Below are 23801 nucleotides of genomic sequence, written 5' to 3'. Positions count from 1 at the left end.
AGGACAACCGCAAAGCATTCTATAGCTATGTCAAGAATCTCGATGGCAACACCCAGATCTGCTCTGAGTTACAGCACAACGGCACAAAAATTTCAGAACCAGCTGATATTGCCAACATCCTGTCAGATAGGTTCAGTGCTAACTTTACCCCACCCCCACCCCATAAAGGGCCCATATCTATACAGGAAGAATGCAGAGTCCCTGTAATCACAACTACACAGGTAAAAGCTGCACTCTCTAAAGCCAAAAACACAGCATCCATGGGACCGGGCAACATCCCAGGCTGCGTTTTACAGAAACTTCAGAACGAACTGGCTCCCCACTTAAGCACCCTGTTCAATAATAGCCTCGCATCAGGCTTTGTGCCCACTGAATGGCGCACAGCAACAGTTATCCCACTCCACAAAGGGGGGAGCCACCACTGATCCTGGGAACTATCGACCTATTAGTCTGACAAGCCTGGTCTGCAAGGCCATGGAACATATTATCATGGAACTCATAAACAAAGACATTGGTAACCTCCAAACTCTGGATCCCACCCAGTTCGGGTTTGTGAAAGGCAGATCATGCCTCCTGAACCGGATTGACTTCTTTGAGGCAGTCACCATAGCCAAGGCTTTCGACACCATTACCCATTCTGGAATTATAGCTAAACTCACTAGGTATAAATCCCTATGTCACAAGATGGGTTGCCAACTGGCTCACTGACAGAACACTGTAAAAGTTGCAGACTCCAAATATGACCTCAAAGCAGTGACAAGTGGAGTAACACAGGGTTCCGTCTTGGGACTTCTCCTGTTTGGTATCTACATATCTGAAGTACAGGCTAACACAGAAGGCCTCTGGCTAATGAAATTCGCAGATGACTGCAAACTAGGAGCCATAGTCAAGTCCCCAAATGATGTGGACATCCTACAGAAGGGCCTCGCTGAGACAGATACCTGGTGTCAGAGCCATGGCCTCAGGCTCAATGCCAAAAAGTGCATTGTCATCCCCTTTGGTAAAAACTCTGTACCCCATGAACTACTACATAGACAGCAATCTACTTAACACCAAATGTGTGATAAGAGACCTCGAGACCCAGGTGGACAGTAGTCTCTCCTTTGATAGTCACATCACCATAGTAGTCAGGAAGTCCTCCTACGTGGTACACCTCATCATAAAAGGGTTCTCATCCAGGAAAAAGAGGTCATTGTTCCCCTCTACTCGACACTCATTAGACATATAGAGTACAACGCCCCTTTTGGAATGTACCTCACAAGACATCTGCAGCAACTGGAAAGGCCACAGAAGTACCTCACAAAGAGGATTACTGACCTCAAAAAATGCCCTACGCTGACGGTCTCAAAAAACTCCAGCTTTACTCTGTAGCATATCGCCTACTCCGAGGTGATCTCTGCCTAACATATAAAGCTATGTCAAACCCAGAGCTGTTGGACATACTACACCTAAAGAAATCCCAAGCCCTCCGAGCTACACGCTCTAGGGACCTAAACCCTGTCACCACAATAAACAGGACATGCTGGAGGAATAGATTCCTGTCCCAGAGACTTCCCATACTCTGGAACAGGCTACCCATCTATGTCAAGCAAAGTTCTTCATTAGCACTCTTCAAGAAAAATCTTGATGAGTGGATGGGAAACAGAAAATACACCCCGGGGATCACTTCTGTGTCTGCTCGACAGTGGCACAGGAAAACAACTTTCTTGGGTGGCGTAAGCCAGGGAACCTTGCTGGCTAGGCTTACATAGGCCCTTGTGCCGATAGCCTAGTACCTACCTATGAACCTATAAAGAAAAAAATGAGTGTTCTTTGGTGATGGCCTTTATGGTATTAAAGGAATCATGGACTTTTGAAATGCCGGGCTTCTTTTTGGGAGATCCAGTAACCAAATTAAGTTGAGCAGCATTGGCTCTTCAGGTCTTCTACATTACCCCATGTTGTGCTTTTAAAGGTAAGCCGTATGCCTGGGTAATTTTCGACCTGTTAATGTCTTAATGTATTTCCACTGCATAAATAAATATGAGCAAATTCTATATGCTGGAGTAGTTTAGAGTTAGCTGACGCTCTGTCTGAATTTCATGGATGATCTTAGCTTGAAATGTCACCATGGTGATTCAATGAGGCAAGCACTAGCATAGAGGGATAAAGCCTTGACAGTGGCCCAGGTGAACAAAGTTTGATTAGTTGCTGATGTGGCTGATCCTCTGACTAGGAAGGATTGTTATGTCCATCCTGAGAGTTGGGCATGCACTTGAGTGCATGTAATGGTCAATCCTTCTTGGAGGCTAGAGACATGTAGGCACTTGGAGGGGGTTGTCACTGGGGGGAAGTGGGATTGGCTGAATCGCCACAGAGGCAGAACGATACTAGAGCACATCATATTTCATATCCACCTCTGGACATCCAGTGAGGGGAAGGGGAAAAGGTTACAGTGTAAAGGAAAAATACTCCTTGACAAACAGGATGGCTGTGCACCAAAGCCCTCAGTCTTCACTGACACTGTCGTAGGATAGGCAGAGCAGAGGGGGGGGGTGGCTAGGGCAGGTTTGGTACACCCAGTGAATGAGGAAAGACACTGCTGACATTTGATAGTCAGCTGCACGAAGCCAAAAAAAAAGGTAAGTCGTGTGAACAGTGACTCTGTGTTCTACCCCTCCTAACTGATGCCCATTAAGTAGTGCAAGATGTTTGGTTTGGCCATGTAATGTGTAACAAAATACTGTTGTGTAATTTTAAAAATGGGTTAAATGGTAATTGCTTTGTGTCATGATTATCAAATATTTTTTTTGTTCATTCTGGTGTTCAGCTTATCAGGCCTACTTTGATAAATCATTTATCTTGCAAGGTAATGTATGGTGTCAGAATAAACCTGGTATCCTATAGGATCTGGACTGTTTATTTCAACAACATTAATGATGTCCTACAAAGTCCCGTAATATCTCACACCCAGGGTTACCAGACATCCCTATTTGAGCAAGACTTTCCTGGGCTCAGCAGCCCGATCCAGAGTCCCGCACTGCCTGTTAAAATCCCAGCAAAACAACCTCCGCTTTGTTTTGTTTTTTTATTGGCCCGTATGCCGGTATACGAGCCAGTCAAACAATCGTAAAACGGAGCTACTTTTGTTTAATGCACAACTGCCTGATGTTCTGCATTGAACAGAAGAGGGTCCTCTCTGCGATTTTTTTTGATTGTCTCGTATTCCAGCATATGGGCCAATCAAAAATCGCCAAACACAGAGCTACTTGTGTTTAATGCGGAACTGCAAGGTGTGTTCTGCATTAAAGACCTTTTTTTTGGGGTCTTCATTTAGCGTGAAGGACCTTTTGGTCCCTGCCTTTCCCATAAGAAATCTGACATCCATACTCACACCTCACCATATTATGTGGCCTAGTCTGTCCTACTGCATCAGGAATCAAGAGGTGCTCCCAGCCTCATGTCTTTGTAAGTTTGGAAGATTTTGTCTGTGTTTTTCTGTCTCTCAAACTTTTAAAGACTTGAACCCTCAGTCCCACCAGGTTGCCATATTGATTGTGGAATTTTCTAATAATTTCAACATTATAAACTGATTCTGTTGAGTTGATGCTGACAAGTTTGAGGTTTCTGCAGTCAAAGACTGCACTTGGGTTTTTCAGGCTAGTGGGGAATGTGGTACTTGCCGAGAGAATGTACAACCACATGGAATGTAAGAGGTCCTGAATTCATTTTCAAACAAGAGTCATTTCTCTGTCATTTACTGCAGAGGATTAAGGCTATGAGCTATTAATGAGCTGTTTCCTGTAATTCAAGATTCAATTTATCAGCCTCCATTTGCTTATTGTCTGAGCCTGTGCAAGTCATTTAACCAGACTATGTGATGGCTAGTTACAAAATAAGGCTAGACTCCTCAGTGGTCTTAGACTGCATGCCTCTTTACTCGTGAACTACATGTGAACCTATGTTGAGTGTTTTGTCTAGACATGGAAAGGATTGAGGTTTCTCTGTTCCCAGGAGGAGGAGATGCAAAATGAAACACCTAGACATGCTTTGAAAAATCCTTACCTCAGATACCGTCAGATTTCAGTATAGAAGTGGAAGCTTTCCCAGCATCTCCCTAATAATTCCAAAGTGTTGGAGATTTTAGAGGGATCATTACCAGCAGTCTTTTCAGAGAAGCAGATACTGCAGGAAGCTTTCAGCTGTCCCCCTCCTTATTCTGAGGGGCTCTTCCCCCTCCAGTCATATAGTTTCTTTGATGTTGCAGAGGGCTTATCAAGAGCTAGATGTTGTGACATCTATGCCTAAGAATAAGCTCATCTGGATGGAGGGATGGGGGAATGTTGGAGTTATGCTGTTCTATACAGCTGTCATGGCCGCTGTGGTCCATCCACTCCCATGATGAGGAGTTGAGAGAGCTAAACCACTTCAGCTAATGTGTTTTTGTTTCAGGTACTTTTTCTGCACAAGTCCTCAGCTACCTAATGCATATAACTTGCTTTCAGTGTGACTTGGCAGTGAGAACCTCTGAGGTACTAAAAAGATGCCATATGTGTGAATGCACAGGGAAAATTTGAATCCATGGTGGAAACCTTGATTTATATTGCTAATCTGTTCATGCAACTGCTATTTAAAATGGAGCCCATATGACTGGGCCAGGCATTACCATTCATTGTCACACGTGACTCAGGCATTGTAATTCCTTCGATAAGTCCAAGCTCCTTTCACAGATGCACCCCATACGATCATCTCTGTTTGGGTTAAAAGAGAGGGAGAAGTTGCAAAAAGCAAGAAAGGAAGACAAGTGCAGCTGTGGGAGTAAATGTTTTCACTACTTGAACTCTGTTTTGTAATCAAAAGACTGAGAGAAACCTGTGGCTTAGGCAAGGTCAGTAGCTCACATTTGAGCAGCATTCTGATAGAGACCAGCACAGCTTTGGGGTATTCTAGAATGAGACACTGCCTTAAAGCCAGAGGTGGTTCACAGAACTGGTTATTCACAGTCCCCCCCCCCCCCCCCGAGGGCCGACTTGTACAGTCCCTGAGGGCTTGTCCCACTCATACTGAAGGTGTTCGGGAGATGAATCTCTCTGCAAAAGGAGGTAAAAGAATTTCATAAAATGAACCATCCAAGAGGTTCCACCAGACTAGAGAGAGTCCGAGTGTGTTCAACTTTCTTTTTGCTTTACAGTAAGGTAAAACTTCAGGCCCATGCTAAACCTAAGTAGCCTAAGTCTGTATGCCAAAAAAATATAAAAAAATTTTGTATGATTTTGCAATCAGGTCTCCCCTAGTTAGAGAGGAAACTGAATGTAGCCTGCTGTCTGCCTACACATAAAGATAGCCAGGGCATCCAGGAAGTTCCTGGGTTTCAGTGTAGGGATCAGTCATTACAGTTCAGAGCCCATTTGTTTGGTCTGCTCTCTCCCCCAAGGATTTTCACCAAATGTATGGTAGCTGTCACAGCTCATCTCAAGCTGAAAAGAACAGATGTTCATCATAGGGATCACTGCATTAGCCTTAGCAAAAAAAAAAAAATAAATAAGTTGCCGTTTTTTTTTTTTTTTTTTTTTTGCTTATGTATACTATTTACTGCACTGGTGCAGCAGTTAGCATTGTCGCTTCACAGCAAGAGGTTCTCCCATTCGATTCTGGGCTTGTATGCAGGTCCTCCCCATGGTCGAGTGACATTAAAGACATGCAGGTGGGGTGCGTGCATGAATGGATGTGCCTTCTTTGAAGGTTGGGTGTCGGGCTGGCAACTAGGCACCGTAAAAATCCACTGCCAATCAGCATACTGGAGTTCTGCTGTGGCAAACCCTAACCGGGAAAAGCTGAAAGACATTACTATACTATTTACTGCACTTTCTTGTTGCCTGCTGCCTACATTTATACTGTATTTACTGTGTACTAAACCACAGTGTTACACTGCAATTGCCTGCTGTACTGTGCCTGTAAAATCAAATTTTATTGCTGTTTTCACTATTTAGCAAGCTTTTTGTTGTTTCCACTGTTTAAGTATTTACTGGTATTTTTCACTGTTTTAAATCTATCTGTTCTGCCTGCTCTGGTTTTCTCACCAAGCAGTACTTAATTAACTGATCTGTTAACTGTTTAAAATCATTCTTTAGAACATCCTGGCTGATTTTTCTGCTATTTTAAAAGTTTTTTTTCTATGTCTCAGTGCTATTTTTCTGCTGTGTTAACTATTTTTTAGTATTTCACACTAAAACTAGGGTAGCTAATAGCTGTAGCATAGTCCAGATCCAGGTCTGGTGCTTCTGGAACTGTTTGTAATGGTTTGTTTTCTGTGAGCACGTTTTCCAGGGCATCTTGGATTGGAAAGGGACTTTCTGCATTTTTGTGAGAGAATTGTGTTTGATTGGCACCTGACTGGTAAAGGGAGGCCGGTCTACGGCTTGGAGTAAGCATTCTTATTGGTCCATTTGAATTTTTTTAGTTGCCCTTTTTTTTTTTTCCAAGGTTTAGCTTCTGGTATTTAGGCCCTGCATCTTGTTTGCGAGTCATGCAGCAACGTGCATTACCATGCTATTGTGCTTCAAAGCCAGACAGTTAAATTCAGCAAATTTTCCCTTAAAACCTAGGCAGAAAAATCTATTCGCCAAGCTCCTCCATGATCATTTCTGAAAAGCCACCCTAGTGACAAGTCTTCAACCTAGCGTTATGGACAGTTGGCAATACCCTCGTTTCTTCTGCCAACCTTGTTGACTTGGGTCTCTTGAGGCAGTGTAGCAATTGCTTCATGTATACAGACAACCCTCTACTAATAACACAGTCTAGTACAGAGTGCAGGAGATGTATTTACACCAAGAATCTAGAATCCATGCTCTGTCTCGCTCCAGACAGTAACACGGAGAAGATTGTCAACTCACCCACCACTACATATTCGCATAGTACCACTGTTCATACCCATACAACTACTCACACATATGGAATGCATCAAACATGTAAATCCATATAAGTGGAGATTCTCCAAAAAAAAAAAAACTTACCGAAACACCAGAGACCTCCAAAACACAAGTCTGCTACAGCTAACACAGTCTTCACAGCACCCATGACACATAGCAACATCCGTGTCTCACCCACCAAGCCCGTAAGGCATAACACTCAAAAAAACAAGTTTTCTTGTCATTGGAGACGCAATAGTAAGACACATGGACATCCCACTTACCAGGGTGGACAAGGAGAAAGTCACGGTCAGCTGCCTGTCCAGTGCCAGGATTCGCCAAATCACGGATGCACTCTGGTCTCTCAGCAACAAGTACCATTATGACTCTGTCATACTTCATGTTGGTGTGAATGACCTGAGACACACCTTACTGGACTATATAAAAAGAGATATGGTCGAGCTCTCTGAGTATGTGTCCCAGGCAGGTATGTCCCTAGCCTTGAGCAGCATACAGCCCTCACCTAGAATGATGCCACAACATAAACACAAAATGATTGATTTCAATATTGGCTTAGTTTTTGGTGCCATTTTAAGGGGATTCTGTTCCTGTCTGCGTGGAAAGCCATGGTTGACAAACCTCGCTGCGTTGCCAGAGACTGTTTGCAGCTGGCACCCGTAGGCTTTTGGCTGCTGGCAAAGCCTGTTGCCTCCCTCATAGTGCTCTTTCTAGGCAAGGTCTCTAAAACAGCATTACTGTTGTGAAATTAACCAATCAAAACAAAATACGGGTCATGCTGCTAAATGCTAGGAGCTTAAACCAAAATCTGCACTCCCTGTTAGCACTTCTATCACTGGGAGATGTAGATGTCTGTGCAGTCACAAAAACCTGATTTAAGGCCTCAGATAGTACTTGGGTTCTGCAAGGCTACAATACCTTCCACACCTTTAGACCACAAAATGAACGTGTTAAAAACCAAAAGGGGCAGTGTTTCAATCTATATTAGAGATAAATTCACCTCGTGTCTAGTTAGACTGGACAACTCCATGGAGTTACTCCAGGTCCAGTTTACGGTGGGTAAGACCCCCGTTCAAGTATAGATCCCCTTTCATGGGTCACGACACCCAAACTGAACACAATCCAAATTTTACCAAACACACCGGTTATGGGGATTTTTAGCTATCCCACCATCAACTGGGAAACCTACTGTAGTCCAAACTCGCTAGCACAAAAGTTTCTTGGCTTTGTGAATTCAAATGCCCTAGAGCACATTGTCCATACCCCGACAGGAAGAGCAAACATTCTAGATCTGGTCCTCACCAACATGTCAAACAGGTGCACTCCTGCAACGTTTGGACCCTTAGTAGTTAAAGCTGACCACAAATCAGTGAATTCCGAACTGACCCTAGCACCAGAACTCACAAAGGGTGAAACCAAACTAAAAAAAACTTCACCAAGGCAAACTCTACCCTCCTAGGTGAAGGTCTAAATGCATTCCAAGCCCCACCCTAAGCTTACACTAAAGCCCGGTACAATCACTTGCATAAATGTATAAACTCAGCTGTACCAGATAGAATCAAAGCCAGAGCCTCATATAAAATCAGGCTGCCATGCTGTACTTCCAGCATCAATAAACTTGACAATAAACATAAAAAGTTGATGTCCTAGAAAACAAAGGTAAGGACCCAACAATGGAAAAGCACCCTCCCCAGCCTTAACAGGCAATTAAGACAACTTGTCAAATCCTCCAGGAGATCCTTTGAGAGTAACTTGTCAAGAACTGCCAAGTATAACCTTAAAGCCTTTTACAGCTATGTACGTAACCTGGGGGGGGGGGGTAGGACCCAAGCATGTGCAGAACTGGTGGCCAACGGTGTCACACACACTGACCCAACAGAGATAGCGAACCTGCTAGCAGATAGGTTTGGTGAAAATGTCACTCTCTTTTCCCCTCCTAACTTACAACCCCCCCCCACCACCACACACACACACTCTCTCTCACACACACACACACACACACACTCTCTCTCACACACACACACACACACACACACACACACACACACCCTTATGTATCTGAAAAGCAGGTCCTCAAAGCCCTGTCCAAGTAAAAGAACACTGCCTCTGTGGGACCAGATGACTTCCCAGGCTGTCTTCTAAACAGGCACATGAACTAGCATCACCACTAAGTACCCTTTTCAATCAGTCTAACCACAGGCTTTGTTCCTGCAGGAGAACAGCTACAGTTATTCCCCTCCAGAAAGGTGTCCTATCAACTGACCTGGTGAATTACAGACCAATAAGCCTGATCAGCCTTATCTGTAACTCCATGGAACATATCATTATGTGCCTCATAAGTAAAGACATAGGTGACCTTCAAACCCTGGATCCTACCTAGTTTGGCTTTGTGAATGGCAGATCCTGCCTGTTAACAATGGTGGATTTCTTTGAAAATGTGACCAAGGCCATTTATGAGGGCAGATCTGTGCAAACAGCATACCTCAACTTGGCAAAGGCTTTTGACGCAATCCCACATTTGGGCATTACCGATAAACTTAGCAAACTGAATGTAAACCCCTTCATTGTAAGATGGGTTGCCAACTGGCTCACAAATCAGAAACACACTATCGAGGTGGGTGATTGCACATCATCCAGTAGACCTGTTACCAGTGGGGTGCCACAGGGTTCAGTGCTGGGCCCTGTACTGTTTGGTATGTACTTCTCAGTTCAGGTCAAAACTAAAGGGTTGTGGCTGACCAAGTTTGTAGACAACTGCAAACTAGGTGCAATCTTTGAATCCCAAGATGATATCAGTATACTCCAGGATGGTCTCTCAAAGACCAACGACTGGTGTATTAGTCACGGTCTCAAACTGAATGAAAATAAATGCATAATCATTCCCTTTGGCACAATGTCCCTTTTCACTATCAAATCAATAACCATACCCTAAGTACCCATGAAGTGGTAAGGGACGTGGGATCACAGGTTGACCGAGACCCTAACTTCGACCACCGCATGTCTGCTGTTGTAAGGAAAGCTTTGCACATTGCTCCCTTGATTTAGTAAAGGCATCACCTCAAGAGCAAAAGAAGTTATAACCCTCTATACCCCGCACTTATTTGACTCATAATTGAGTATGGGTCTATATTATATGCTCAGAGACTTATTTGAACATATAATCATCAACACCTAAAGAGTGAACGCTGTAAAGCGCGAATGGCCACGTTCGCAAATTTTTTTCTCGGGGGAAAAAATTCAGTTGGCAGTTATCAGGAATTACCCTTTTCCACAACGCAGAGCGATCTCGGAGTTGGTATATTTAATTATGGGTGGTGTGGGGGCATAGCCCTCCACTTGATTAAGGTTTTGACGTTTGTGTTTTTTGTGTACGGCTGCGTGAATTTTTTCCCAAGGGAAAAATTTGCATAGGTGGCCGTTCACACTTTAGAGGGTTCACTCTTTAGGTGTCTGATTATATGTTCGAAGAAAAGTCTCTTCGAGCATATAATATAGACCCATTGAGTATAACACCCCATTTGGTATGTACTGTACAAAGCACCTAAAGCAATTAGAGAAATCTCAGAGGTTTCTAACAAAGAAGCTCAAGGGCCTCCAGCATGTGCCTTGCATGGACTGACTAAAATCCCTGTCACTATACCCGCTGTCATGTAGACTTCTTAAGGGGGACTTATGCATGGCCTATAGAGCAACCCAAGACCCAAACTTAATGAACTTACTGCATATCTGTAAATCAAATGGGTCTAGGGCTTCCCGTTCCAGGGACTTAAATATGGCCTGTGACTTAAGTAAGACATGCTAGAGAGAGAGATTCTTCTCCCAGTGACTGCCACATCAGAACAGGCTACCAATTCATGTGAAAAAAAGCATCCCTATGACACTGTTCAAGATGAACCTGGATGAGTGGATGGAGCACCATACATTCATACTGGGGATAGTACCAACAACAGCCCTGGACATGAGCAGTCATCACTAAATGCAGTCTTGGGGTATTGACTAGTACCTCTACGGTATTACATGGGGTTGAAACGGCTAGACTTAAAATGACTTCTGGGTCGATAGCCTTATAATCTCTTATGATCCTATATGGGTTATATCCTGCCCAAGGATACAACAGCTGTCCAGATTCCAAAGCTTCAGAGCTCCTTCCATGCGCATTCACACACCATTGGGCAGCTCAAAATGAGCTGCTTGAAAACACAGATTTCAGTGCCAAGTCATACAGAGCTTTCCTGCTGCCAAATAGAGGGCTCCCCTACAGACTTTCGAGGATCAGTTGTCTGCTTGTGTTGATCCATTGCTGGGAAGATAAGATGTCCTTCTATTCCCATGTTAAAGTATTCTGCATATGGGTTTACCCCTTCAGTCTTGTGTATGTACGGCCAGTATACAAAAGCTTTCGGTTTCTCTGCAGTATGAGACGTCAGGCTTAGACGAGAGTCCATGGGCCATAAAGGTGATGTCGGCATGCACCAGTCCTCAGAACATTTTAGCCGCCAGTCGTATGCCAGGTGTTGCCGTTACTGCTGATGTCGGATTTGTTTTTTCAGATAAGTACCCCCCGTTGGGGACCTTTTTCAGTCCTTCTAAAAACCTATTATTGCTTGTTAATGTCATCCAGAAAGGGTAAATGTCAGTGCAGCCACCAGGTCCCTCATAATGACGCCCATAACAAGTGCCTTTTCTGTTGGGCAAAGTCTCAAGACCATAAGGCCTGCCCTATCTGCCACGCATTCGTACCAAAAACTTTGCAGTCACTTGCATGTGCTAAACATATACCTCAAGAACCAACGTCCGAAACAACTTATGCTTCGGATGGAGGGCTCTTCGGATGTCCCCACAGAACTGTCAAAAAAGGTGGCCAGGCCCTTACGGCCTTTGACTACTGCTGAGCCTCTTCCAGACGCCTCCCAATCTGTAGCTGACATAGGCCTGCTTACAGGATCTGGTTCCAGATCTGCCACTGTGGAGGTTGTGGGTACTTCTAAGGATGCCACACCACCCACAGTCGAGAGGACGTCCATAGAGGCTATTCTGGCGTCGGGGGGTGGGGGACGGCCTTTGTTTTCTGTGGAGCTGTCTGATCTTATCCCTTGCAGTTGCCCGTATCCAGACAGATGTCCACAGGCCCTCTTAAAAGAAAGGAAAAGAGAAAACATATCTCCCCCTCTACAAAAACCATGCCTGATTGGCAGGCTTTCAGCCAGAGTCTTTTCGTGTCACTGCCTTCATGTCACTGAGGCCTACAATGGCTGTTATTGCTTCTACCTCTCCTGTGCCCTAGGCCTCTGCCGATAGATCCAGCTCCCAGAGAAGAGGAGGTCCTTTCAGATTCCTCTGAGGAATCTCTTTCCTACAGCTCCCAACTCTCTTCACCCTTGGGGTATGGATCCCAAAGGAAGAATCACTGGACCCGGACTCACCAGTTGAAGACCAGACCTTCAGTGAGACATTAGCAGAATGAAGGAACACTGTAAATGGGATTCCTCAGAAATGACTTGAGGTACAAAAGAAAGTACTATGACCTCATTCAAATAGAAACCCCTAGCCCATCTGCTGTTCCTCCCCATCCTGCCTGCCTTTCTAGATGCCTTTTCTTCTACATTTTTGAACCCTGACTCACAACCTCCTGCCCTATATAGACCTGACAGGCTTTATAACGTACCAGACACTGCTAAGCATCTAATCAAATGCCCACCAGCTGATCCTGCCACTGTATCTGTTGCCACTGACAAAGCCAATAAACTCTTGCTTACAACCACCATGCTCTCAGCTGACTGAAACAGCAAAACAATGGAAAGTTTGGGCAAAAAGATTTATACTTCCGCTACTTTGGCTTTCAGAGCCACAAACTGTCAGACTCGCATAGCCAAGTACACAAGGTCTCTTACAATCTGCCACCAAACATTTGGCAGATATTCCGGACTCTCCTGCCAAAGCATCACTGTCCTCTCTCCTGGCCCTCTCCTCCCAGGTCACCAGACCCTCCAAGTGTAGTTATGATGCTGCTGAATCCACTGCCAAGTCAGCAGCATCAGCATCTGCCTTACTCAGGTACTCCTGGCTTCGCCTACAACCCCTGCCAGATGATTTCAGGGCAAAGCTCACTGATGATCCTCTAGACAATGCTGCCCTTTTTGGCTCTAAGGTGGCAGACCTATTTAAATCTCTGCAACAGAAAGGAAAAGAAATGCAGGACCTCAAACGTTTACTGGTTTCACCAATCCCTAAATTCCATAGCAACTATCCTTCAAAAACACAGTTTATTAGGAAGCACTCCCAACTTGCTCTTCCTTCAAGGTCTTGTAAGCCCACTAGAAAACAACCTCCTCCACCTAGAGCAACCCCTGCCTCCAGCCAGAGGACTTCCTTTCAAGACTGCAGGTAGCATCTGATTACCTGCCAGACTTGCCCCCCCCCCCCCTTGTCTACCTCTGCCTGCTCGCCTCTCTCACTGTCTCCCTCTTTGGGCCCTTCTTACCTCTGACAAGTGGGTCCTGTCCATCCTCCAAAATGGCTACTTCTTGTCCTGGATCTCCCCTCCCACATGGCAGGGCATACCTTGACCACCTACTCAGCAGCTGCACCTCTTACAACCAGTACTGCAGACACCAGGGCACTATAGAGACAGTCCCCTCCTGTGAAGAAGGAAGAGGTTTCTATTCAAGGCTCTTCCTGGTCCCCAGGAAAGACAGACCATGGAGACCCATTCTAGACCTCTCCTATCTCAACCTCTTCCTAAAAGTACCTACCTTCAAAATGCTAACCCTGAAAGCCCTTTTCCCTCTTATTATTCTCCAGGGTTTCTTGACTACATTAGATACAAAGGATTGTTATCTCCACATCCCAGTCAAGCCCTCCCACAAGAAATATTTAAGATTCTTGGTGGGCTGTTCTCACTTGCAGTTCTCTGCCTTGCCCTTTGGACTCTCCTCCACACCCAGAGTCTTTACCAAATGCCTGGCACATGTGTTGGCTTACTGCAGGACAAAGAGAATACAGATATCCCCGTACCTGGACAACATGCGGATCCAGGCTACCAGCCAAGAAATCCTCCAAGGCAATACAGATATTCCCCTACCTGGATGACATGCTGATCCAGGCTACCAGCCAAGATTTCCTCCAAGGGCACATCCAGTTCATGGTAACTCTACTACAGTCACTGGGATTTTAGATAAACCTACCAAAATCCCATCTTCAACCAACACAAGACATTGTGTTCCCTGGGTGCAGGATCCGCTCAGATCTCTTGGAGGCTTATCTACCCCTTCCAAAAGTAAGTTCCTTAACAGAACATCTACTCCTGGTGCTTCACTCTACAGAGCTGACTGCAAGGCAGTACCTAAACCTTCTGGGCTACATGGCAGCCACCATACCCATGCTTCCTTTAGCAAGACTACACATGTGGACGCTGCAGTGGTACCTTCACTCAATCTGGAAGCAACACAACCAGCCTCTGAAGCACATTGTGCCCCTTCTACCCTGCCTAAAAAAGGAAATACTGTGGTGGTTGGCTCAGGTAAAGTGCAATCCAGGCCTCCCTCTTCAACCACCTCAACCCACTAAAGTCATGCACACCATACCTCTCAGCTGTCCCTGATTTTGAATCAAATTTTAGCTCTGTACCTCTTAATCCCTCCTAAAATTGATGACTTTTGGAGAATAGGTGGTGAAATACACTTAGTAAATAATGACAATAATTAAGGGTTGTAGACTTCCTTTACTTCAAAAGATGTAAATTAATTCATCTTCTCTTATTCTGTCAATGTCTCAAGTTAATAGTACTAATATTTTAAAAGTGTTCCTGATTATGTCTGGATTTGTCCCAGAATGCTGTTGACATTTGACCCTGATTGGTTAAGAGTTATGATGCACACAGACGCCTCAGACCTGGGATGGGGAGCCACCCTCGGACATCGACAGGTGCAGGCCCTGTGGCCAAATCACCTCAAATCAGAAAACATCAATGCCAGAGAAATGAGGGAACTCCTAACCCTCCAGGCATTTCAGCCCTTCTTACAACAAGGGACACTCCTGATATAAAGAGACCATGCTACTGTACTGTGGTATATCAACAAGCAGGAGGGACCAAGTCCTACCTACTTTGCAGGCCAGCCGTATTGGTCTGGGGATTAGCCACAGGAAAGCTGCCTGCAGGTGACCTACATTCCCTCTCTCCACAACAAACCAGCACATTACTTGAGCAGAACCAGTACAAACAGTCACGAATGGACACCGGGCAGAGAGGTCTTCCTGGATCTGGTCCACAGGTGGGGTATACATCAAATAAATCTGTTTGCCTCCACCATCAACAGGAAACTCCCTGGCTTTTGCACTAGGACACCAGAGCTGCAGGCACTGGAAACAGATTCCTTCTCAATTTCATGTAAGGGGAAATATCTCTATGCCCCCCCCCCTCTTCCCACTCATTCAGAAGGTCCAGCTGAAAGTTCAGCAGGACAATCCGAAAATCTTGCTGGTGACTCCCCTACTAGCCCAGACAGCACTGGTTCCCCTTACTCCTACAATTGTCTAAGGGCAGTCACCACAAGTTACTCCTCAGAGTGGACCTTCTCACACAGCACAAGGGGTCATTAATCCATCCACAGTGGCAGCTTCTGCACCTAACATTGTAGGGGATTCTAATCCCAGTCAAAACACCTTTATAGTGAATTCATGCTCAATGTCCTGCAGGAGGCCAGGAAACTAAATACTAGAAAATCATACCTCTCCAAGTGGAAACGGTTCACTCTTTGGTGTCATAAAAAACAGCTGGATCTGCTCCTCAGCGAACCACCCCTAGTACTGTTTTATCTGTGTGAGCTTTTACAGACTGGACTGGGCTTATTCATCCATCAAAGCCCATCTGTCTGCCATTTCTGCCTGCTTGCTTCTGGATCCGCCATTAGCTTCCAGACTTCTCCTCAAAGGGGTACTGCACCACAGGCCCCCCCAAGAAACCCACACCACCACCTTGGGACCTCAGCTGTGTGCTGGAGGAGCTTATGCTACCACCCTTTGAGCCAGCAAACAAAGCCTCATTAAAGCATTGCACCTGGAAAACATTGCTACTAGTGGCCCAAACCTCAGCCAGGAGAGTGAACTCCAAACTCTTATGGCTACTTCTCCCTTCCTCGTTTTCCACAAAGACAGGGCTACCCTCAAGACAAACCCATCCTTCATGCCCAAGGTAGTAAATTACCTGTCCCTCAGTCAGTCCATACATCTTCCCGTTTTCTTCCCTAACCCACAAGGAGACAGTGAGAGAGTGCTGCATTCCCTGGATGTTCACAGGCAAATCAGATTCTACCTGCACAACACCAAGCCTCTCAGACAGGCTGATCAACTTTTTGTATCCTTTTACCCCAGAGCTCTGAGGAAGGCAGTGACCAAGCAGACTATTCTTTCTTGCATCTCCTAGGCCATTAACTTCTGCTACCAGTTCCATGGTAAGTCCCTGCAGGGTACAATTTAAAGCTCATTCCCCAAGAGCAATGACATCTTCAGGAGCCTTCAAGGGTCTGGATACCTCTTCTGTCCTGAAAGCAGCTACTTGGTCCTCGGTCCACACATTCACCAAGCACTAGAAACTTGACATAATCTCCAGATCCAGAGCAGGGCTAGCCAGGGACATAGAAAAGTTGTGTAAAATCTTACCATAACTATAGATGTCCTTCTCTTCCATGTTGCAGTATTCCTTTCCACCCTTCTTTCCCTCTTGTCAGCTAGTTACTTCCCTTTCTGGATGGCAGTGATATGGCATTGCTGTTATAGGACTGGCGCCGACTGGGGCATCTGTTCTGAGGGCTGGTGCGTGCCAACATCACATTTATGGCCCATGAACTCTAATCTACGGCTGACGTCTCATGCACCACAGAGGGACTGAAAGCTTTTGGATACTGGCCGTACATACGTGAGACTGAAGGGGTAAACCCATGTGCAGAATACTGCAACATGGAAGAGAAGAATTTCTATGGTTATGGTAAGATTTTAGACAACTTTTCTTTCCCTTTGGAGGGGGAAAAGCATCCGCATTTTAAATGTATTGTTTAATTTTACTTTCCTGGTTAGGAAAGTTTTTTTTATGTAAGAGTTTGTGGTTTAACAGACTGTCCAGAAACTTAACTGTACTTTTAAATGGGAGCACACATTTTTTCTTGTCCGTTTAAAAGTGTTAAAAGTAGTTAAAAATTTTTTTTTCTGTTTAGAAACTGTTTATTGTATTTTTGGGACTGGCAAAGTACATTAACGTGCTTTTTACTGTGCGTTTGTTGGGGGGGGGGGTGACATTTTACAACTTAGAATTTTTACAGGCTTGTGCTGATTGTTTTCCCTGGGACAGGGGCATCATTTTAAATTTGACCATGGAACAAACTACTGATCCCGCAGTCATTTTTTCTTCCAGCCACAAAACGAAGTTAGACAGCTTTTGCCACCACAACAAGCTAGCAACTGGCCGCAGGAAGGTGAAACTGCTGCTGGCAAAGATGGTTCCTCAGATCGCTTCTCTTTTACCCTGGATCCCATTGGTGTAGCACCTGCAGCCACTATGGACCAGGGATTAGCCACATCCTCTGTAGCTTTTGAGGTCCCCTCAGTGGGTAAGGGAGGCATTCTTATTTGTCCTGGGAGCTGGAGCGGGGGGGGGGGGGGGTGTTTCCTTTTTAGTCATAATGTACCCATCTGTGGGGAAGCCACTATTTCCAATAACAGCCACTTTTTTTTTTTCTGTCAAAAAGAAAACTAAACGTGGATGTGTTCCTGCTCCTGCTTAAACTTATTTGGACAAGAGTAGCTTTACTAGATTTGGTTCGGGGTCAACTTCAGGCTGTTGATCCTTGTAAGGTGGTTTCTCATAAAAGAAAAAGGAATATCTCTTTTCCTGAAGGGATTCAAGATTCTGAATCTGGACATGAAGATGAAGGCACAGATGCTGGGTTTTCCCCTCAGATTTCTGATTCATAAGAAAGCACTAGGGTTGCCACCTATGTTTTTTTTTTTTTTTTTTTCCCCTGGACTATTCAGAAATCAAACTGTCTGGAAAACATTGTACAGACTCTGGTATTCTGTTTCAAAAAAAGAAACTAGACTGTCGGAGTTCGTTAAATTGACGGATTTACTATGCTTTTTTTTTTTTTTCCACAGAAAATCATAGTAAATCAGCAGAAAGCAGGCATCAGGAATGGAAAAAGAGGACGTTCCCTATAAGCTGATGTCATGGCGATGTCACAATGGGTGGAACGTGGATGGGAGAGGGGTGGAAATGGGCGGGCTTACAGATGATGTGAGGAGTGTGGCTTTAGTCCAGTTTTAGTCGCAATAAAAGGTGGCAACCCTAGAGAGCACAATATCTGATTCTCCCTTTGGGGGCTTTTCTTTCTCTGAAACTATTTACAGAATATGCTAGTATTTTAAATGAGAGAACACTGAGGATTCTCTATCCCTCAAAAAATACTATGCGCAGTTACGAATGGAATTTAAATAACCTTCACAAATTCTTTGAGTGCTATGAGCATCAGAGGATGTGTGTGTAACTGCCTGTAGTTTTCCTAAAAAGGTAGGTAGATTGTATAAAAACTAAAAAAAAAAAAAAAAAAAAAAAACCTGAGGAACTTTACACTGTCATCCCAGACCCAACAGCTATAGTTTTAATTAATCCTACTGCTACTAAACATTTAGTAATTTTCAATCTTTATTCTGACAAGGATGAGAAGGTAATTGATAAGTATGGAGAAAAAAAGTGTAAGCTTCTGCAACTTTGATTTTCTGAATTTTGTATTATCAGGGCTCATATGTTAAGTTTACTCTGACTGAAAACTATGAGGAATGGTTTGTCTGCAGTTCTTGTGAGAAAAAAATTTACTTTAAATGGTTTATTTTCTTCCATCTTACAGGTCACAACTTATTTAAAAAGTGTGTCAATGATTATGTTGATACTTAGAGCTGTGGCAGCTGGCACTATTTCAAGGAGGTTTGCCTGGCTGTGATCTCAGAACCTCCCAGAAGTGAAAAATGAGATTTGAAATTCTCCTTTGGATAGTGATTTATTTTTTGGCACTCTGCTGAAGATGTCAAAAACTGTAATGGACTTTCTAAGATTTTTTGTCCCTCTTTTTCCAAATTTCGGAAGGGATTCTCTAACCCTTTGTCCACTTTGAGCAGGAAGCAAACTAAACAGTCTCAGCAAAATGCTGGTAAACTGACATCTATGAAGTAGTGGCAGTGGTGTTCTAAAAAGAATACAGCAACTTCCTAAAACCAAGGACAGTCCTTTTTCGCTTCTAGAAAGTCTGAATCTCCATTTCTCTCTAGCAATAGAAAGTTTCAGACAAAGTAGTTATGAAAGTCATTCATCAAGGTAACAGATGGCAGTGGGAGGAAATTAACTCCTTTCCAGGGTGCAATTCCTCATCCACCAGACCAAACTCCTATTTACCATTGTCCAACATACATTGTCTCATGGAGTAATAGAACTAATTTCTCCTTCTCAGTTTTGGAAGGGTTTTTATTCAAATATGTTTTTGGTCCCCAGGAAAGAAAATGTTTGAGACCGTTTTGGATCTTTTTTTCCTAAACTAGTTCCTGATAGTGTCCAATTCAAAATGCTGTCGCTTCACAATCTGTTACTCCTCCTTCCTCATTTAAGTTTCCTGGTAACACTAGATTTAAAAGATGGCTATCAAATTCCTATTCATCCAGATTTCAGGTGTTTCTTAAGGTTTTGTGTCAGGATCATGTCAGTTCTGTGCTGTACCCTTTGGACTATACACTGCACCCAAGAGTGTTCACAAAGTGTTTGCCTCCAGTTATATCTCATTGCAGGCTACAAGGTATCCACATTTTTCCATATGTAGATGACTTGCTCATCTTTGCAGAGCAAGTGCCAGGAATCTGTTACTTGGGTGAGAGAACTTATACAAGCTAGGATTCCAAGATGACATTCAAGACTTTTTTGACTACATAACACAGGATTTAGTCCTGGGTTGTCAGCTAGACACCTTAGTTCAAAGAACTTTTCTTCCACAGGGTAAAAAATATATTTATCTGTATCTAGAGTTATTTCAAGGTTTTCCAGTTGGACTTCAGCCTCTGTGAGGGAATACCTCAGGCTTTTGGGTTGTAAAGAGTCAGTGATTCTCTTGATATCTCTGGCATGACTCCACATGAAAAAGATACAGTGGTATCTGAAGTCTCTATGGTCCCAGCACCAACACCCTTTATCTTTTCAAATCACAATTCTGAGACTTGTCAGAGGAATCACTTGATGGAGACAACAGATATCCTTAAATCCAAGTCTCCTCTTCTCCCTCTCCCCTGCTCCAAGACAATCACCACAGACGCTTTGGACTTTGCTTTGGGAGCAGTTTCAGGAGGGATAGAAGTGCAGGGGGTGTGGGACACTAAGGACAGATGCAAGCACATAAATATACTTGCCCTAGTCAGGGCACTAATCTCTCTGAACCATCTTTGGATTGTGGTACTTCAAGTGGTTGCAGACCATACTACAATCATGTGGTACATCAAAAAGCAAGGGAGAGCCAGGTCATATACCCCCGTTGCAACCTTGCCATGTTAGCTTAACGTGTAGCCCTGCAGAACAGTCTCACTCTGCAGGCATCCTACATTCCATCAGAGCAAAATTGTATGGCAGACAAGTTGAGCAGGACCAGAGCAGACCCTCAAAAAACAAAACTAGGTTAGGGGTCTTCCATGATTTGCTCCATTTGTGGTGAATTCCTCAAGTTAGACCTTTGTCTCCTGTCTGAACAATCAACTGGCAAAATTATTTTCCAGGACTACATGCAAGAAGGTTGGAAGACAGATGCATTTTCTTTTCTTTGGATAGGAATGTTCCTGTATGCCTTTTCACTGATATCCACTGTACTTCTGAAGATTCGGAAGAACTCCCCAAGGTCATTGTGGTGACTCCCTTATGGTCCAGCCAACAACGGTTCTTTCTTTTGGAAATGGCCAGTGGTAGTAGTTACCATATGCTTCTTCACAGACTGGATCTACTCTCACAAGATCAGGGGTGTTCGATACACCCCAATCAGCTTTGTTTGATTGTTTGGATGAGTGACAAGTGATAGAGGTTTTCTAGTTGGTGTTATGGTGCCAGCTATATTGCCAGTACCCATTTAGGGTTAGTTGTTCTCTGATTTTACATTATTTGTGAGTTGCTATCTTATGGCCTTTCTTACTCTTCCTTCAAGGTTTATTTATAGGTTATTTCATCATGTCTGCGTATGGATCCCTCTCTCTCAACGCATTCTCATCTTAAAAAAATTTCTGAAAGGGGTTTTGCACTAGAGTCCTCCAAGAAAACCAGTGGCCCCTCTTTGGGATCTTAAGTTTGTGTTAACTTCTCTAACACTTCCTGCATTTGAACCAGCTAACCTGGCTGACTTGAAGTTCTTAACATGGGAAGTGGTTTTACTGGTTGCTCTGACCTTTGCAAAAGGGGTACCTTCATAAGGTTTTGCAGTGAGTCAGCCTTATCCCATTTTCCATAAGGACAGGGTTTCTTTCAGAAGTAATCCTTCTTTTATACCTAAAGGGATATCCAAATTTTCTTTAAGCCAACAGAGAATTCCGGTACTATCTTGACATAACTAAATCTTTCAGATCAGTGTTCATTTCTTGTGAAGGTAAGAAAAAGGGACAACTTTTATCAAAGCAGACTATTTCCAAGTAGTTGTTTGAGGCTATTACCTTTTGTTATACTAACCACAACAAAACTATTCCAGGCAAGGTCAAGGCCCACTACCTTGGCTTAATCTATGGCTTTTTGTAAAGGGTTGTATTCTTGAAGTATTCCAGATGCTGCTGCTTGGTTCAGTGTACATACTTTTACAAAGCCACTATAAGCTTGAGTCATTCTGTAGGTCTAGTTCAGGTTTTGCTAGGACTATTTTTCAGGGGCTCCTGGACTCTTCTCCTTCCACCTCCCAAGTGTATTAAGTTAATGATAATCTACCCATTTAGCTTAGGCTGCAGTAGCAGTGATCAATGTGAAGAATATAGTGCAGTTGTGTAAGTAAACTTGGCATAATAGTTGCTGTCTGAATTATCATAGTTTTAGTAGCCGCTCCCTTCTTCCATCCCTTTGTTTCTTGGTGTGTTGTTTTTGCCAAGGTGTGGACTTTTATTGTTTGTTGTTCCTAGCATTACCCTTTCAGGGCTCAGCCTTCCTCTTGACATTAAAGCTTTGAAGGGCTTGTCATACAAACCAATCCACTCTGCTCATGCTAATAGTTTGTGTGCACGTGGAAGGTGCCTTGAAACTTTGGATGCTGGCTGGCTTGTTATATCCTTGCAGGATATAACCCATATAGCTCAGGCTACTGCAACAGTAATCATTCGAAAGTCTACTGTTATAATAAGTTTTCTTACACAATTGTACCATGCAGAAATTAAGAGGAATAGAAGACTGAAATTTCATTACCTGGGAAAGATGCCTCTTTAAAACTAGTTTGTGGTTAGTGACATGTCACTTCAACATCTGATTGATCAGGTTGGCTGGGGGGGGGGCACAAGGTAAAACTTTCTTTGTGTTGATTGCAAAAGAAAGGTAATTCTGTTTAACTTGATGTCAGTCAAAAAAAATTCCTAGCTGGAGAAACTTCTTCCTTAACAGATGGCATTAATGCTTTGCTTCTTGCTAACCTGTTTTCAAAGCTGTATTCTTATATTGTATACAGACAAATGAGATGGTCCTCACGTGTCAATGATGCAGTTAAGTCCACAGAATTAGTTTTAGAGAAGAGAATAGATTGAATAGAGATTTACAGTGTAAAATAGCTTGTTCATCCTGAGAAAGTTCACTTTGTCCTTTGGTTATTAGCAAAGTCTCCATTAGGAAACCTTCATTAAAAAGGAACTTTCCATTTCCTTCTAAATGTTGTCTGAGCTGGATAATGGCATATTAGAAAGTGGATGGTGGAGATTGTTTTATTAATTTCATGGCAAATTGTCTTGTGTCTTGGTGTTTAAAGTGAGATTTAGTGTTTCAGAGTTTACAAGCATCTTTTGACTGCAAGAAGTGGACCCTGGGGAAGGCGAACAGTTTGGCTCAAAGCAGTTACATTTGACAGTTTGCAGTAAGTCTAATACTTAAGCTTGTCTAAGTAAAAATGTTATTGCATTGTATATTAATTACTTGCTCAGTCAGTGTACCCGATGAGGCTGTGTTCTGTCAGTAGATTGGAACTAAACTGATTTGTGCAAGGACGAAATGCTGCAGTGGTGCCATGGCCTATTCCAGTAAGGGGGCATACGTACCCCACATACCCCAGGGGAAAAAAATTGGGTATAGAGGGACAAATTTAACTTGCTGGTGAAAGCCCCTCACAGACCAGCTGGTACAGTGGGTTTCATATAACTATATTTTCTCCTTTGTTACAAAGTCTTAATTTTTCCTATTGTGCAGCCTTTTATTTATTTATTTTTCAATCTGGTCACAAAAAAGGTGTAGCTAATGTGGTACAAAGGGGGGCGTCTGCCTAGGGCATGAGATGTAAGGGGATGTGATCACCAGCTGCCGATGGGACAGTTTTGCATCCCAGCACTCAGAAATGAACGCTGGGTATAGTATTTGAGAGTTACAGCTGAAGCAGTTTGAGTGTGATTGATGCAAGCCACTTGGTACATATGTAGCAGACAGTTTGCTACAGTTTCAAGCAGAAGACTGCACCAGGCAGTAGATACCTAATGCAACTAGTTGACATAAATAATGAAATTTGATAGAGATGGAAATAGCTGATGCATGATAGAAGAGTAGGGATCCACACATTCTGGCAAGCATGGTTTATACTTTAATTTTATTAGAGAGCAAGGTAATATTTCAGTCCTTTACTTTTTATTTACAACATGTTGCTGTCTGGAATAGTGAGAATT

The 23801-nt window shown here is 43.6% G+C and overlaps 1 protein-coding gene across 6 annotated transcripts in view; it reads left to right on the top strand.

The window, feature by feature from the left end:
* Nucleotides 1–23801, top strand: part of BAG6 (BAG cochaperone 6) — a 2260316-nt gene that overhangs the window by 530736 nt on the left and 1705779 nt on the right. The gene's annotated exons all lie outside the window — the stretch shown is intronic.

The sequence above is a fragment of the Protopterus annectens genome, chromosome 9.part0 (genome assembly GCF_019279795.1).
Source record: "Protopterus annectens isolate FY-2018-M chromosome 9.part0, PAN1.0, whole genome shotgun sequence".
In the NCBI taxonomy this organism is placed as follows: Eukaryota; Metazoa; Chordata; order Ceratodontiformes; family Protopteridae; genus Protopterus; species Protopterus annectens.
The sequence above is the reverse complement of the archived record's forward strand: the minus strand, read 5'-3'. Positions and strand labels throughout refer to the sequence as shown.